This window comes from Mustela nigripes, chromosome 15 (genome assembly GCF_022355385.1).
Source record: "Mustela nigripes isolate SB6536 chromosome 15, MUSNIG.SB6536, whole genome shotgun sequence".
Taxonomy (NCBI): domain Eukaryota; kingdom Metazoa; phylum Chordata; class Mammalia; order Carnivora; family Mustelidae; genus Mustela; species Mustela nigripes.
Genome location: NC_081571.1, coordinates 23,493,452 through 23,510,060, shown reverse-complemented (window position 1 = coordinate 23,510,060; position 16,609 = coordinate 23,493,452).

Sequence of the window (16,609 nt, the reverse complement as noted above, 5' to 3'; positions counted from 1 at the left end):
AAGTGAAGGTTAACTCAAAGCTACGCACTTTCATTTTTTCTGTTTTGTTCATTCCGTCATTCGACCTGAAATGTCCTTTCCTCTCAGTTTCTGCATATAAAAATTGTATTTCTCTTTTAAGATTTGGATCAAATGTTACCTACCTCTCCTTTCTTCTTTTTCTCCATACCCTCTTCTTTCTCAGATTTTCTTTAAAAACAAACCAAAAAACCCACCTGTGACTATTTAGGAAAGGAAGCAGTGATCACCACGGATTGTTGTTAAAGAAGTCATTCCACACTAACCTCACCTGTTTTGGGAATTATTAACTCATGTAGTAAATAAAAGAAATGTAATAGACACAGTATCTTTGGATATCAGTAAGTCTTTGATAAGGTCTCTCTTGATAGCCATGTGTTCTATGTGATAGTACAATTAGGTAGATTAGTAATTGGCTAGATGATTGAAGCTCAAAATTACTGATTAATGGCTTTAGGCCAATGAAACTGCTTCCTATGGAATACTGTTAGGATTTGTTTTTGACTCTATCCTGGAGGAAAAAAAAATGTATTAATGATGAATCAGTCAGGATAGATGTAGGCCATGCTGTAGTAAGGAACCACTCCTCAAATTTAGTGGTTTAAACAATAAAGGTTAATTTCATCTCCTACAAGTCCACTGAAGTGATGGGGGGATGGGTGGGGCCTTGATCTGTGCCATTATCATACTCATAATGTGGAACATCGCTGTGGGTAGAGACTATCTGAAAGCTCTATGGGTGCAGATCCACACCTAATCTCAAGTGGGTGGGCATGTAAACCAACCATGGGACCGCAAGGAGAGAGCTGCTATGTTTGTGACCCATTGTATCTTAAAGACCACTGCACCTGATTGGACAAACAGAAATAAAAGCTTTCAGTGGATGATGTGAATTTGGAGGTATGGTAAGTGGGATTCCTGGCAGCAGGTTCTGGACTCTTAAACTTATTATTTATATGAACCTCCTGGGCAAGCACTTAACTTTCCTAGCCTCAGTTTCCTTATCTACAAAGTAAGACCATCAGTGATGTCAAATCTCAGGGTTATTGTGAGGTGTGCTGGGGTCAGATAGTGACTGGTACTGGTATCTCTGAACTTGGAATCAGCTTTATATATTGGTGCTTTGTTCTGAGATGTCTAAAAGCATTCTGTTGTAAAATATTTATTATGGATAGTACCACTTATCAATTTTTAAAATTTGGCTTCGTTTAAAATTTAATGTAATTTATGGGGCACCTGTGTGGCTCAGTGGGTTAAAGCCTCTGCCTTCGGCTCGGGTCCTGGGTCCTGGGTCCTGGGTCCTGGGATCAAGCCCCGGGTCGGGCTCTCTGCTTAGCAGGGAGCCTGCTTCCCCCACCCCCCTCTGCCTGCCTCTCTGTCTGCTTGTGATCTCTGTCTGTCAAATAAATAAATAAAACCTTTAAAAAAATTTAATGTAATTTATTTTGAATTGCATGTTACATTTGTGGGATATATTTTTGCCAGTCTTAAAAATAATATATACAGAATCTCTCCTAGGTAGCTTATTATTATTTATCCATTCTGAAAGTCTTTTTTTTTTTTTTCCAGTAGAGGCATTTGATCCATTTATTCCTATAGCCTTTTTTCTTTTTTAAAGATTTTATTTATTTATTTGACACTGAGAGAAAGAGAGAGGCAGGCAGAGGGAGAGGGAGAGGGAGATGTAGGCTCCCCACTAAGAAGAGAACCCAGTGTGGGGCTGGACACTAGGACCGTGGGATCATGACCTGAGCCAAAGGCAGACGCTTAACTGAGTGAACCATGCGGGGCGCCTCTATTCCCATAAACTTTTACCTAATTTTTCTTTTGTACATCTTGATGTATAGTATTCCTATATTTCTTTTTTATTTTAATTTATGCTACATATACTATTTGCTTCACATTTTTCCTCTTTGAATGTCAGCTTTCTGTTTTTTATTCCACTAACACATACCTTAAAGACATAAAACTCAACCTTATGAAGCCCATCTTTATTTTTGAAATATCAAAATCAAGAACGAAATCATCATTTATGAATCCCCAATTTTGAACAGTGAATTATTTGGGACTTTAAATGTTTAATGTGTGGTTATAAACCTCACCATTTAATTTAAAAAAGTAGACAATGTGTATCTCCTTATAAAGTATTTTTCTTATTTTCCGTTAAAGTTTCCAATCAGATTGAGTCATCGGTTAGACCTAGATCCATAATTTAAGTGGTTTTCATGCTTCCAATAATCTTTTCTGGCTACAACTTCTTCTTTCTTAGGTTCTTCATTGCCCTTCATTTCTGTTTTCAGGGGATTTGCTGCAGGTACTTTATTCAGAAAGAGAGTAGGACATTTTTTGAGGCCCTCCCCTCCATCTGAGGATATCTTTCTGTTGTCTTTCTACAAGAAGGTGATAGCTGTGTATGAATTCTTGCATTAGACTTTTTTCTCTCTCAGCTTTGGAGATACTGCTTCATTGCCTTTTGGCAGTTAGCGTGTGGTGCCTGATATGAAGTTGGCATGGTTTGCTATGCTTAATTAAAATTAGTGTTGTGGAGAAGTCCGAAGTTGACTTCAGGACTTTTGTCAGTGGAACTGGTGCTTCAGAGTTTTTTGAACTCAACAGAGTTTCTGGAATCCAGGCACTTGTTCTGCCCTGCTGCTGTGATGAGCAGTTTTGTCTGCCCAACTGATTCACATGGACACAGCTGCCTGCCCGTTGCCTCAGGTCAAGCCGCACGTTCACATTCCTCACCTTCTGCGCTGGAGCTTCTCTGATGATGCGGAGGCTCAGACCTCTGGGGACTTGCTGGGCATTATGTATGTGCAATCTAGAAGTGTGTGGAAGTTAACACTCCTGCGCTGGGGTGTGTGTGTGTGTGTGTGTGTGTGTGTGTGCAAATCTTTGGCCAATGGGAGTTGAAAAGCAATGGATAAAATCTTTTCCTCTTGTCTTGTGGACAGATTGGTCTGAGTTGTAAAAGGTCAAAGGACTTCTTAGAAGATGGCCTTGTGAGTTTTTTTTTTTTTTAAGATTTTATTTATTTATTTTAGAGAAAGGGAGAGAGAATGGGGGCAGGAGGAGAGGGGGAGAGAGACTCCCATTGGGTATAGAGCCCAACAGGGTGCTCAGTCTCACTCGCCATGAGATCAAGACCTAAGCCGAAATCACCACTTGGATGTTCAACTGACTGAGCCACTCAGACACGCTAGTCCAGTGAGGTTTCGAGAAATTAGTTGTGCTGACTTGATACCAAGGGGACCTTGTATATTTATTCTTTTTGGGCTCCTCTTTTTCCCCAACTTCTTCTTCCCTGGGATTATGCTCCCTACTCACCAAAGTAATAGTATGTAAACCTTTGGCTCAGGCTTTGTCTTTAGGCAAACCCAAGCTGAAATTGTAGGTAACTTGTAGTTTTTGCTTGAATGTGTCGAGAATTCTTTCTTTGTTTTTGGAATTTAAAAAATTCACTAAGACATGCTAGGTATAAGCTTCTTTTCAAAACAATTGACTGGATTATTGTAAGGATTCTGTACATTCAAGCTTGGGTTTAAAAAAACAGCAACAACAACAACACAGTATAGTTTCTTCTAGTATGTATGTTTTATGGTCTGTTTCAGAAATGCTTATTATTTTTTGGTTACACTCTTACACTATCTTATCCTCTCTTCCTTTTTATGCAGGGGGTGTTGTTCAGGTTTGCCATTTACTTCATTAGTTTTTATTTACTACTATTTTGTTTACTCACTTTGCCTTAAAACTAGCTCTTATTTACACTTTACTTTGCATGAAAGATGAAGTTTTTTCAAAGAGTTCTCTTTTTACTATGGTTTATCTTTTTTTTTTTTTTTTTTAAAGATTTTATTTATTTGTTTGACACAGAGAGAGATCACAAGTAGGCAGAGCAGCAGGCAGAGATAGAAGGGAAGCAGGCTCCCCGCCAAGCAGAGAGCCCGATGCTGGGCCTGATCCCAAGACCCTGAGATCATGACCTGAGCCGAAGGCAGAGGCTTTAACCCACTGAGCCACCCAGGTGCCCCTGGTTTATCGTTTTATTCACAGAGATCATACACTCTTGAATTTTTATTAGTAACATGAGCATGTTGTGATAGTTCTTTTTTTTAATGATATCTGCTTTAGAGGGTAGGGAGTCTCACAGATTGTCTGGCCTTTCTTCTCAACTCTGTTTGTGCTTTAGAATATTCTCATATACCCAGTTTATTTCTCTTCACTTGTCCATGTGAAGAAAGATCTGTATGAAAGCCCAGTTTTTAAGAACAGACAAGACCTGGCCCAGGGGTGAGATAAGGTAAGATACAAAGGACCCTCTTTGGGGTTTGATTAAAAGACTAAAAAGGACACATGGTAGGTGCTGAGCTGGCAATGAGTGGTGGTGGTGTTGGAAGAAGTGGGATTTCCACTTCATGGAAACTGATCCCGGGTCCCCCTGGCACAGATTCCAGTGGCTTCTGTTAGGAAAGGTTCACTCTTGTTCCCTCAGGCAACAAATAACAGTCACCTGGACCCATAGGCAAACTGGACCAGCAGGAGCAGGCAGAGGCAAATGTGTAGGTGGAAAGAAGTCAATAAAAGCAGTTTCCTGCAAGCAATACTGAAAACAAAATGGTATCAGGGTAGTGCAGGACGAAAGCCCCCCTCCATAGCCTGAAGCACTGGAGGGGAATGGGCACAGATGTTGGCTGTTGACTTGACTGTGGATTAAGGAGGATTATTTAGTTTCGTATTGGAATCTAGAATGCTGTAATTTCTAAAGTTTTATGTTATTGCATGGGCAGTTTTGCTTTTTTCATATTTTCATTGTTCATGTAGATGATTCTGGTGGTAAGGTTTTTAGATAGTTCTCTTGTTTCTTAGGCAGAAGCCCAAGTCATTTCTTTGTCTCAGAGGACAGGGCTCCAATTCAGAGGATTTGTGTTTAGTAATTTCAGGTGGCAGACAGGAGAAATCCGTCAACTCTTGAGTCTGAATTTGGGATGGATCTATAAAGCTATCCAAAATTGTAACTTTAGGTGAGACCTCTGCGTAAGTTTCTGAGATGTGATTGAGACAGACCCACACAATCTCTGCAGTCGTGCAAAATATTTGCAAAATCTAAGCGCTTTGGTGAAACACAAATACACATTATGTAGCAAACAGAATTGGGATAGGTCTTGTGGAACTAAGGTGTTAAAAAAAAGTCCTAGGATTCTAATAGCGAGGCACAAACAGCTCCAGGATCTGGGAGCAGCAGCTGCAGTGTTTAAATAAACACCCAGCCTCAGCACGTGTGTGCATGGCAAGGCCTGTCAGTATCGCTTTTCAACCACACCTGCTCTCCCAGATGGCGACCACTGCCAGCAGCCTCTGCTCCTCAAGGAGGGACAGTCCCGGATTGTTTCACAGGGCTTACTGATGGGAAAATAACTACCCATCACCTCAGGCCAACACTGGGAACATTCTCGTGCATTTCCTTTATCACACATTAGAAAATGTCACACTTTTTTTTTCTTTTCTCTTTTCTCCAAAGGACTCCAGCTCTGAGAGCTTCACATCTTTTGTCATATCTCAGAACACAAACCCCTTCGTTGGTACCAAAGTGGATTTGCACAGTTTCTATGAAAGCTGCCAGGGGCTAAGTGGGACTCTGAAGACCCAGGGCAGAGCCACTGTCCCAGAGCTGGCTCTGTGATTTTAAATTACAGCCACTCCCCATTCCCTTCATGCTAAATCTGAAAGGATGGCTTGGCTGCCTGTGCCTGCTGACTTTCGGAAACTCTTCCCCTGACGTTCCCACAACAGCTCCATCTGTGTTACCTCTCTCTGTGTCCTGAGTCTCTGATGCTTTATCTTCCCTGCTTCTGAAATGTTGCTGTCCTCGGGCCACAATATTCGTTCTCATCCCTTCCTCCTCTGCATGCTTTCTGTGGGTCATCCAGATTTCTGCCTTCAGCCTCTCTCTTTGGGGGATGTTTCTTGGGTCTCTATGAGCCCCTCAAACTTTCCTCTTCCAAACTGTGTTCTCTGTCTAGGTTACTAGGTGTCTCCCCCCAACCCCCTGCCCTTCTAAGATTATCTGTCTTTTCTCATACCAGCCTTGTCCTCTCTCTCTTTGGTTTTTCTGTTTGTAGTAAATTGCCTCTTGCTTTCCCATCTGGAAAAAAAATTCCTGCTCGTGGGCTGAAACCTCTGTGGAACTTTACCCACCTTCCCTTCCCCTCTGCTGGAATTAATTGCTGCCTTCGTTGGTAAAATAAACATTCCTGAGGACCTGCTGGGCAGTGAGGTTACAGATATGCAATAAGTACTACAGGAGCAAGTGGGAGAGCCTCCCGGACACTCCATTTTTGGACCCCCCCGCCCCACCCCAGGTCAGTTAGGAAGCTGGGAACAGCCTGTAGTCCTGGGGCTTACCTAGGAAGCATTGCCAAGCTCCCAGCCAGACTCAACAGGGTTTTCTTCTCATCTATTCCTGCTAGCCCCGAGTCCTGTCTGTGTTCTTCAAAATCCATCTCTTGTCTATTTCCCTATTGGGAAGCTCCATTGAGAGTTCCATTTCTTCTGTTTCCTCTTTCCAGATCTTAGAGTGAAGTCATGACTTTAATGTTTTTATCTCTTTCAAAGCTATAAACTAGAACCTTCTTATAACAGCCCTATGAGGTAGGCTTATCCTAATTCATAGATGAGAAAACGGAGGCATATAGAAGATGAATACATTGCCCAAGATCATGGAGCCCTTCTTAATCTAGACATTCTCACATACAAAATGGGCATAAAAATGTCTCAGTCTATGGAATTATAGGAAATTAGGGAGATACAATTTGGGAGATAATGTATCATGAGGTGTTAATTTATATGCTATTTTCCTTCATACTCCCTTTCACCTTGGGACTCTCTTTTGTTCAGGCAGCTATGTAAGAGGGAGCTGAAAATGGAGCCAGAAATAAAGGAAATAAAGTTCTTAATCCTTATTTTAAGGCCTTGCAGTGGATATTTACCTCTTTTCATCTGTGAAGGGTTCTGAGGCCTTTCCTGTTTGGGGGATCCCTCTGTCACATGAGCCTCGGTGGAAGGTGGATTCCTGCCTGCCCCCCTGGAAAAATGTGGGGGCTGGATGTTCCATCTTTCTCTGACCTGGCAGCCAGCTGGTGGACCTGTGACCTGGGCGTGGGTTCTGCCAAAGATAGTGTATGAAGGTGGTGATGCAGACAGTGGTAACAAAGGCAGGCGCATTGGTGGCAAGATCCCAACTATTCAGTGTTTAGTTTTTGCTGTCCAGCCTCTTGATTTTTCAGCTGATTTCCTAGCTTTCCCAGAGATTCTGTGAACTGCCCAGTATTGGTTCAATAAATTCCTTTTTTGCTTAAGTTAGCTACAGTTGTTCACACCAAGCACCCTGACAGCTAATACCCAGGTATAAGAAATATTTGAAACCAAACCTGCAGAACAAATTTTCCTCAGGAGAGAGGTGACAAAGCCCTTTGTGATGGAGAGTTGGAGAACTGGGATCTCGGTGGAGGGACTGTGTATCTTGCTCCTCCCTCTCACTCAGCAAAGCTGACTACAAGGCATATGGTAACAGAATCTACAGGAAAGTTTGTGTTCAAGAATAGAGAGGATGTGTACCTCATTGTTCTCAGTCGCTGGAAGGAGTCTGCTTCCTACAGCTTCCCTATGTTGCCAGGACTGGAAGCCATGATTTAAGATGGCTTCATTGGGTGCCAGGCAGAGAAGAGACCCATCTGGTCCTCTCTTGCCCCCATAATAACAGCTGTTTTCCTATGTCCCATGGAAGGTGTGAAAGTTGCCCGAGGGGAAAAAAGGATAAGACTAATTAGCAGCAGTAGATAGGAAAGCCAGTGAAACTGTATAGGCATTAGGGTTCTACCAAGGAATCTTTGCCACAGAAGGTGGTAGTGGCTCCAAAGTCAAAGACAAAGTGAGTATAAAGATTCCCCAATAGTGCTAGCCTGAAAAATGGCCACATGTGGGACAAAACAACTCAGATATTCTGGGGAAAGAGAGAGGACATTCTCAGACCAGAAATATCCCTATTGCCAATGCTGACACTAAGACATTCTATAAACCCTCTGGGACTCAGGTCAGCTCAGGGGAGAAGGAGAAAAGGGCAGAAGAAAGTCTGGAGCTGACTTAACAATAGTAGCAATGATTGAGAAACCCCCAAAGTATTGAGTTTCTCTAGAATTAACTAGATTCTAGAGTTTGAGATAGAAAAACAAAGTAATATTTTTGCAAACCTGAGATTTGTGGTCCTTGATTAAGAAGAAAGTGCTTTTAATGAAGCAGGCTTTGGGCAGATGTTATTATTAAAAAGGTGTCCAGTGCCATCCTGGCCAGGAGAATCACCCAGATACGCAGTTTCATCTGTGAGCTATATCTCTGTAGCTGGTGTGTGGTAATGGGAAGAAGGTGGTCCTCAGCTTTCCAGAGATGGTGTTCAGCTCTGGTGCACACAGCTTTATACAGCAGAGAGTAGCCACATTGGTGAGCAATTAACTAGGAATACACAGGGCTGTCTGAGAAGTGTGATGAAAAACATAGTCCCGAGAAACCAGCATCCCAGATACACAATGGAGCCGTTGGCAGAGAGCACCCAGAGAGGCACATGGGATTCCATTCCATCTTTTCTTGCTATTTCATACTTTAAAGCAGTTACAAAAATTTAAAGACCTTTCTTTCCAGGAGAGCAGATGCAAACTGGATATTGAGAATGCCTAGTATTCTGTGTTATGAGTTTGAAGAAATGATTCACTGGTGATCTACACGGGTCTGGCAAACATTTTAGAGAAGCTTAGCCTCCTCTGCAGTTTTTCACCACCATGACTTTCTATTGTTCTTTGAGATTCAGTTTTCTGCAAATCAGAGAGTCAGTGAAGATATGGTCTAGGCAGGAAGATGTATGGTATGACTTGTGGGGAAGAAGATTTGACTTGGGGCCTTTTCCAAGCACTCCTTCAAATGAGAACTACCCCACAGAGGCCAATGTGATGAAAAGAAAGAAATAGCAGAACTAATGACTACACCAACTCTTTCATTTCACACACACACACACACACACACACACACACGGAGGCCAGTTTTGGTTCAACACAGCCCTTGGTGTGTCACCTGAGAAGCCTAAGTGTACACTATCTTGCACTAGCCCTGGAGTCTGAAGTATATGGTGTGTGTCAAGGGCGGGAATGAGGTGAGACTGGGGGTAGATAAAAGGCTTGAAAGTATGTCAGGGGACTCTGGTAAGGCTGATTTTTTTTTCCCCCTGAGGCGAAATCTGGTGTTTTGGTCTGTGCTGAAGTAGAAATAGGCATCAGGCACAGTCTAGACACATCAAAGTAGATTAATGTCTCCCTTTGAATGAGGCTTACAGGGGCTGGTCACTTGGGGGAACTTCAGACTGGAGGTTAGCCAGGAATAAGAGAGACCTCCAAAAACCCCTCTGAAACATGAGCTGGGTCTGATTCCACCTTGTGTGGGGCAAGTGAGGAGTTGGAACCACACTAGGCTTCTATGATGTACTCAGAGAGGCACCTTGGCTCAACCAACAAAAACCAGCCCTGAGTGGAGGCATGGGGTGGTTTAATCCTAGTTTTGCAAATAACCTTTTGTATATGATCCTGACCAGTCCCATCACCTTCCTGTTCTCAGTTTCTTCTCACAGGCAGCTTCTTTCCTCCAAGGACCGCAGGCAGGATTAACTGAAAATTGAACCCTAAGCATTTTCACACACAAAATTCTTCATGAATGCTTAAGAACACTGCTGTCTCAGTGGCATTTATCTCTAAATATTAATCTTGCGTATGTATTCTCTACTGGCCTTGATCATTCTTCAGATAACTGTGGGAGTAGGTTTAATGCAATGGGTAGAGTGTCAGCCTGCTGTGGGTCCTCTTTTGGACCAGTGGAATGCTGAAGCTGGGGGTCAGCGTGATGCCAGAAAGTCAGACACAGAGAATTAAGTTAATCATCTAAAATCTGGCTCGTTGCTCTTGTGCAGGCAAATTTTCCAGATGATTAAATTATCTTTTTCAACGTTATGTTTGGGGATGTGTCTGTGTAGGTATGTGTGTGTGTTGCTCTGTGTTGCTGGTAAGGATATGTTGCTAAATTATGAGTTAAATCACGAGTTAAATCATGTTTTTGGAGATGTGTTCAGGCTTAAAATGCAGTTTTGTGGTGAATTCTGGCTTCTTTGCTTTGGCGCTCCAGGAGCTGATTTCTGTTTCTCATTTCCTCTTCTGATGCCTCATCCTTTTCTGCTCTGTGCCTCTCACCATGTGGTTGGAGACGGATGGGCTGAAGTGTCGAGGCCCACAGACTGCTGAGCATCAACCCTGCTTCAGCAGCACCTGCTACCCCTTTATGTCTTGTTTCTCTCAACCTCAGATCTTGCCCTTTTACTCATCTGCCATCTGGCAAGCTCCCCTACATTCCATTCCATCACCATAGGGATAAGGCCAGGGGCAAACCAGAAATGGCATTTGCCTTGGTTGACAGACCAACTTCCAGGCCATGGCCTCCTGGAAACTGGGGAGATATGTGCAGCTAGGAGAGCAGATTAGCTGTGAATTAGAAAGTCGCTTTTTTTCCTGTGCCCGGAAATTCCACTCACCTTGATTGTTTTTCAGGTAAGGATGTGTAACTTTTGGAAAATGGTGGCAAAATAAGTATAACAGGAAATTTATCATTTTAGTCATTTTTAAGTATATGGTTTGGTGACATTAAGTTCATTCCCCATTGTTGTATTCTCATTACCACCACCCATCTCAAAAGCTTTTTCATTGTGCAAAACTGAAACTCTGTACTGTTAAAGAATATTGATATTTAAAATTATTTATTTCCCCTTCCTTAGACCCCTGGAAACCACCATTCTACTTTCTGTCTTTATGGGCTTGAGTACTCTGAGTACCTCATTTAAATGGGATCATATTGTATTTGTTCTTTTGTGACTGAAGTTAGTCACTGAGAATTCACTGATATAATGATATCAGTGTCCTCAAGGTTCATCTATGTGACAGAATTTCCTTCTTTTTAAGGCTGAATAATATTCCATCATGTGTTTATGCCATATTTTGTTTATCCAGTCATCCATCAGTGGACACTTGGGCTAAGAATGTGAAACTTTTATGTGAATGCAGTTATTGGGAAGCTGATATGTGTGTGAGGTGGTAAAACACCATGAACTTTATGGTCAGACAGACTTGGAGTCTGTGGCTCTGTTACTTCTTAGTATGACCTTGAAAAAGTTACTTAACCTCTGTTTAAAAGAACACTTCTTAAAATTTAAAGGACATCTTACATACAAAAGAGTATAAACTTACATGTCCAGTTTAAGGAAAAATAATATGTTAATGACACAAAGATAGGACATTTAGAATATTTATTGATCATGGAAACTAAGAAACTGAACATTACTTAAAACTTTGAAACTCTTCAGTCCCCCTCCTTGTCGTACCTTTCTTCCTCTATCTTGAACTGAAAATGTGTGAAAATTATTCCTTTGCTTTTCTTTGTAGTTTTACCATACATATAGATCTCTAAACAGTATGTTATTTAGTTTTGGTGTGATTTTTGAAATTTATATAAGTGAAATTCATGAATTTTTTTTCTTAGAAACTTTAAGTTTTGAGATTCATTTATATTGAATTGTGTAGCTGTAGTTGACATATTCATTATCATAAAGTATCCCATTTCCATTTACAGGCATCGGGTCTCCTCCCTTACTCTCCTCTCCCTTCCCTTGCCTACTCTCTCCTTCCCCTCCTTTCCCTTCCCCTATAAACGGTGATTTTATGAACTTTCTGTACATATTTCCTGGTACACCAATACAAAAGTTTCTCTAGAGTATTTACATACGAGTGTAATTACTTGGGCACAGGCTATGTGCAGGTTTCATTTTACGAGGTAATGGCCAATGGTTTTCTAAAGTTTGCTATATCCAGGTTGTGTTCCCACCAGCTGTGTATGGAAACCCCATTGTGCCACACCTTTGCAATGCCATTTAAAATTTTTGTCAGTTGGGGCTTCCAGGTGGCTCAGTCGGTTGAGGGTCTGACTCTTGGTCTCAGCGTAGGTCATAACCTCAGGGTCTTAGGATGGAACCCTGCTTCAGGCTCCACACTCAAGTGGGAAGAGCCTCTTCTTCCTCTTCTTCCTTTTCCTCTTCTTCCTCTTCCTCTTCTTCCTCTTCCTCTTCTTCCTCTTCCCCTCCCACCCATGCTCACTCTCTCTCTAAAATAAATAAATAAAAATTTATTATTTTTTTGTCAGTCTGGTGGATGGGAAGTTGTATTATTCTTTCCTTTCAAATACTTATTCTCAGCTATCTTTATTGAGCATTTCAAGTGTTGATGTACATGTATATAGTGCAATGTATATAGTGCACATATGACAATTATTTTAAAGCAAAATTTTTCTATGACTGTGAACAGCACAGATACTTGGTAACTCTCTGTAGAGATGACTGTTTGTTTCTGGGAATCAATACTGATATAAATATTGATTAATCCCTAAGTCAACATCTTGATTTCACTCAAAGAGGAATGGAGAATTTTTCCTGGCTCCCTGCTCCAAATCATGGGGTCAGTTAGTCAGAAGTATTTATTAGGCATCTATTGAGAACATATAAATCATGCAGAAATTACAGAACTTAATTTAATAGTAAAGGGGAAGAGAAACATGAGGGTCTACTGAATTCCAGGCAGAGTGACAGATATCTTCCTATTTGTTAATCCCCACAATATACTCTTTAAGATAGGTGTGACACCTGAGTTCATACAGTTGGGGAACAGGACCCAGAGAGGTTGTCAGTCAACTAAAAATATATTTGAGTCCTGAGTGTTCCAAATATTGTCTTTGAATACAAAATTGATATACAAGGTTCCTGTTCTCAAGAATTTTATATGCAGTCTGGCAAGGAAAACAGATGTGAATACATCCACAATTGCATTTCCATGTGTAAGAGGTATGATAGAGGTGCATATTCTAGATATTGTGAAGCCTTCTCAGGGAAGACGAAAATTAAACCAAGCCTTGAAGGGTTAGTAAGAGCTCGTCAGGTAGCAAGAGGGAATGTTTCAATTAGAAAGGAGAGCATGAGCAAGGAAATGGATATTGAAATAACATTCTCTTTCTCAAGAGTTCAGTATCTGGTGTTAAGGAATGGTAGCAGGGATCAGAAAGATGATTTTTGGAGAACAGGCAGGGGTTAGATCTTTTGGAACTTATGAGTCCAGTGACAGGAGTTTGAACTTCGGATTTTGGTTCTAGAAAAATCACTCAGATGGCTATGTAGATTGGAGAGACAAGGCTGAGGATAGGGAGGACAGGATATGATAATGATAGGTTAACAGGCAAGGAAGGCAGAGGCAGCCCAGTGCACTAGTGACTAGTGGACATAATGGCTGAGAGGGCTGACAGTGCTCAGGCATCATTCACCTAATAGTGTATAAAAGAAGGTGAGCAGGTTTAGGGTGGGATGTGACAATGATTTTAGGGATGGACATGTTAATTTTGTGGTGCCTATAGGATATTCAAATAAAAAAGTCTAGTGGGTACTTAACAGTTTGTTTGCTTAAAGTTTAAGGTTTTTAGGGTGACCAACTTAATCTGGTTGGCCTGAGACTTTCCCAGTCTTAAAACTGAAAATCTGAGTCTCAAGACATCTTTCAGCCCCAAGAAAACTGGGATAGTCTAAAACTCAGTAGATTCCGGGCTAGAGAGACTGATCTGGAATTTATGGAAGCCAGACACATGGATGAGCATCCATGGGGAATGTGGAGAATGAGCAAAGAAGGCAGTCAAAGATGATTATATATATTATATATATGGTGATTTATAACATGTATGTTTTATGTGGTTCTGAGAAAGTCAACTGGTAGAGACTGCAGGAAATTTGCTATTGGATTTGCTTTTAGAAGTGGTCAGGACTTTTTGTAAGAACAGATTCATTTTGTAATAGGAATGAAACCAGAGAGCAGAGGGTGACTGGCAGTCCAGGAAGGGGGCACACTCTTTTAAGAGGCTGTATAGTAAGGTGATGAAGAGAGGAAAGCTATCTAGCTAGCATAGGACATAAGGATGAGAGAGAGTTTTGAAAAAATTAGCTCTGAGCTTATTTGTATGATGAGAGAAAGAAGTTAATGGAGAAAAGAGAATAAAGGCACAAGGGAGGTATACTGTTAGAGCAAGTGGGGAGGAATGGGGTCAAGAATGGGTTGAACCAGAGCAGACCCCTCTTTTGAAACCAAAAGGATCAGAGTATGGGGGAATTGTGTAGCAGGTGTGAGCAAGGTCATGTGGCCTCTTATTCACAGAGTTGGGATTTGGATCAATGTCTGCCAGATTTTAAAAGCCATATTATTTCCACTTCATCATAGAAAAATACATCTAAGCTTAGTAAAGAATGAATACACATATGCATAATCACTTAGTGCTACACACAGACAGATATGTGCCGTGGGTGAAACTGGGGAAGCGTTTGGAGCCAGGTGTAGTTCATCTGACAGCTCAACAAGAAAGTTGAACTTTGAGCAGAATTCTTCGAGAATAGAAGAATACAATGAGGAAAGAATTAGTTTAAGTAAAAAAAACAAAAAACAAAAAACAAACAGACCTTAAGTTGTTCTTCCACTCATAGTTCTTTTTAAGAAACTCATTTTGATGAAATAAGAAATTTGCTTATTATTCTTACTAGAATGCAGATTCTCAGTAGATGTGATGGATATAGAAAGTTACTTATCTTTTATAGCAGCAGGATTGCTAGGCCTTGCCTCTCCTGTATCCACTTTTCCTCATCTTCCATAGTAATCGATTTTTTAAGTGAGATCATGGCTGCCTTTCCTAATGACTACATTTCCTAATGTGCCTTGCTAATGTTCTTGACCAAGTTCTGGCTAAGTAGATGTGATCAGAAGTGACATGGACAACTCCTGGTTGTGCCTTTAAATAGAGAGATGTTTCTTTCTTTCCCTCCACCCTGCTGCCTGGAATGCAGAATAGCAGTGGGAGCCATGTTGGACCATGCAGAGGAGGGCAACATCCTGGGGATGGTGGAGAAGCAATATAGTCAAAGTTTGGGTCCCTAATACTGAGGGGCTACCATTTATAAGCCTTTGTTAATTTGGATTTTTATTACAGCATTTGAGTTATATACCCCATTGCTGGTGAGAAGATTAACATTTCTTATTTTCGCTGCAGAACTTGTATACTTTTCCAGTATCATATAATGTCTGAATTCTTTGCTTATTTCAGGCCTATGTTAAAAGCTTCCAAAAGTATCATCATTCCTGTGAAATGTAATTCCTTTGCCTGACGCCTAACTCAGAGGGATATTTATGTACAAAAATGCCAATGAGGAGGAATTGAGACAGGCTCAGCCTTGATACAGATCATCCCTGTCCGCCATCTTTATCCTTAGCCACCATGTGCAATGCATACTTTCTTCTTCATCTACCTCAAATTTTAGAAGCTACTGAGGAATTGGTTTATCCATTAGTATTGCATTTTGCTGTGCATAACAGAAAACCTGACTAGACAGTGACTTAAACAAGTTAGGATTTTAACTTTTCGTGTGACACAAGAAGGCTGGAAGTAGGTAATACAGAGCTCCACAGCGCACTCACAGACCCCCTGGGCTACCTTTGTTTTCTGCCCAGCAGTTTTTAGCATGTGGTTTTTGTTCTCATGCTTGTCACCTTATGGTTCCACTTCAGGCATCACATCTGTGTTCCAGGCAGGAAGAGGGGGAAAGGTGAAGGAAAAAGTGCAAGCCAAATGAGTTGGCTTCCTCATTTTCATAAAAATTTTATAGTGATATATAACATATATACAGAAAAGTTCACAAATTACAAGTGTACAGCTTGATGAATTTTTATAAAGTGAGCACACTAATGGGACTGGCACTTAGAACAAGAATCGGAGCAGTCCCAATTCCAGTCCAACATGCCTTGGAATCTTCCTTATAGCCCCAGAGGTCCCTTTTACATACCCAAAGGAACAGCACTGATTAATTGTGCCTGATTTTGAACTTTATGGAAATGTACAGCATGTACTCTTTTGTGTCTGGCTTCCTTTGCCTAATATAATGTTTGTGGGATTTGCCCATATCATTGCATGTAATTTTAGAATATTTATTCCCATAGCTATATTAGTCCAATGTGTGAATATACATTTTTAAAAATCCATTCCAGTATTAGATGCAAGCTATTCCATTCAGATAGCTTACAGGTTTTAGCTATTATATAAATAGTACTTCAATGACTATTCTAGTACAAGTCTTCTGGTGAACATATGTTCACATTTCTATGGATATATCCCTAGATGAAGAATCTCTGAATTACAGATTATGCATATATTTAGCTATGGTATTGCCAAACAGTTTCCCAGAGTATTGGTACTGATTTAGTAATTCCATTAGCAGTGTATTTTTTGTTTGCTCTACATCCTTGTCAATATTGGTTTTATCTGATTCTTTCATTTTAGCCCTTCTGGTGGGTGTTATATTGTTTTTTTAAAATTTTTCCTGATAACAGGTCTATCAACCAAAGTTGAGCAACTTTTCATATGTATTTGTTTATAGATTATT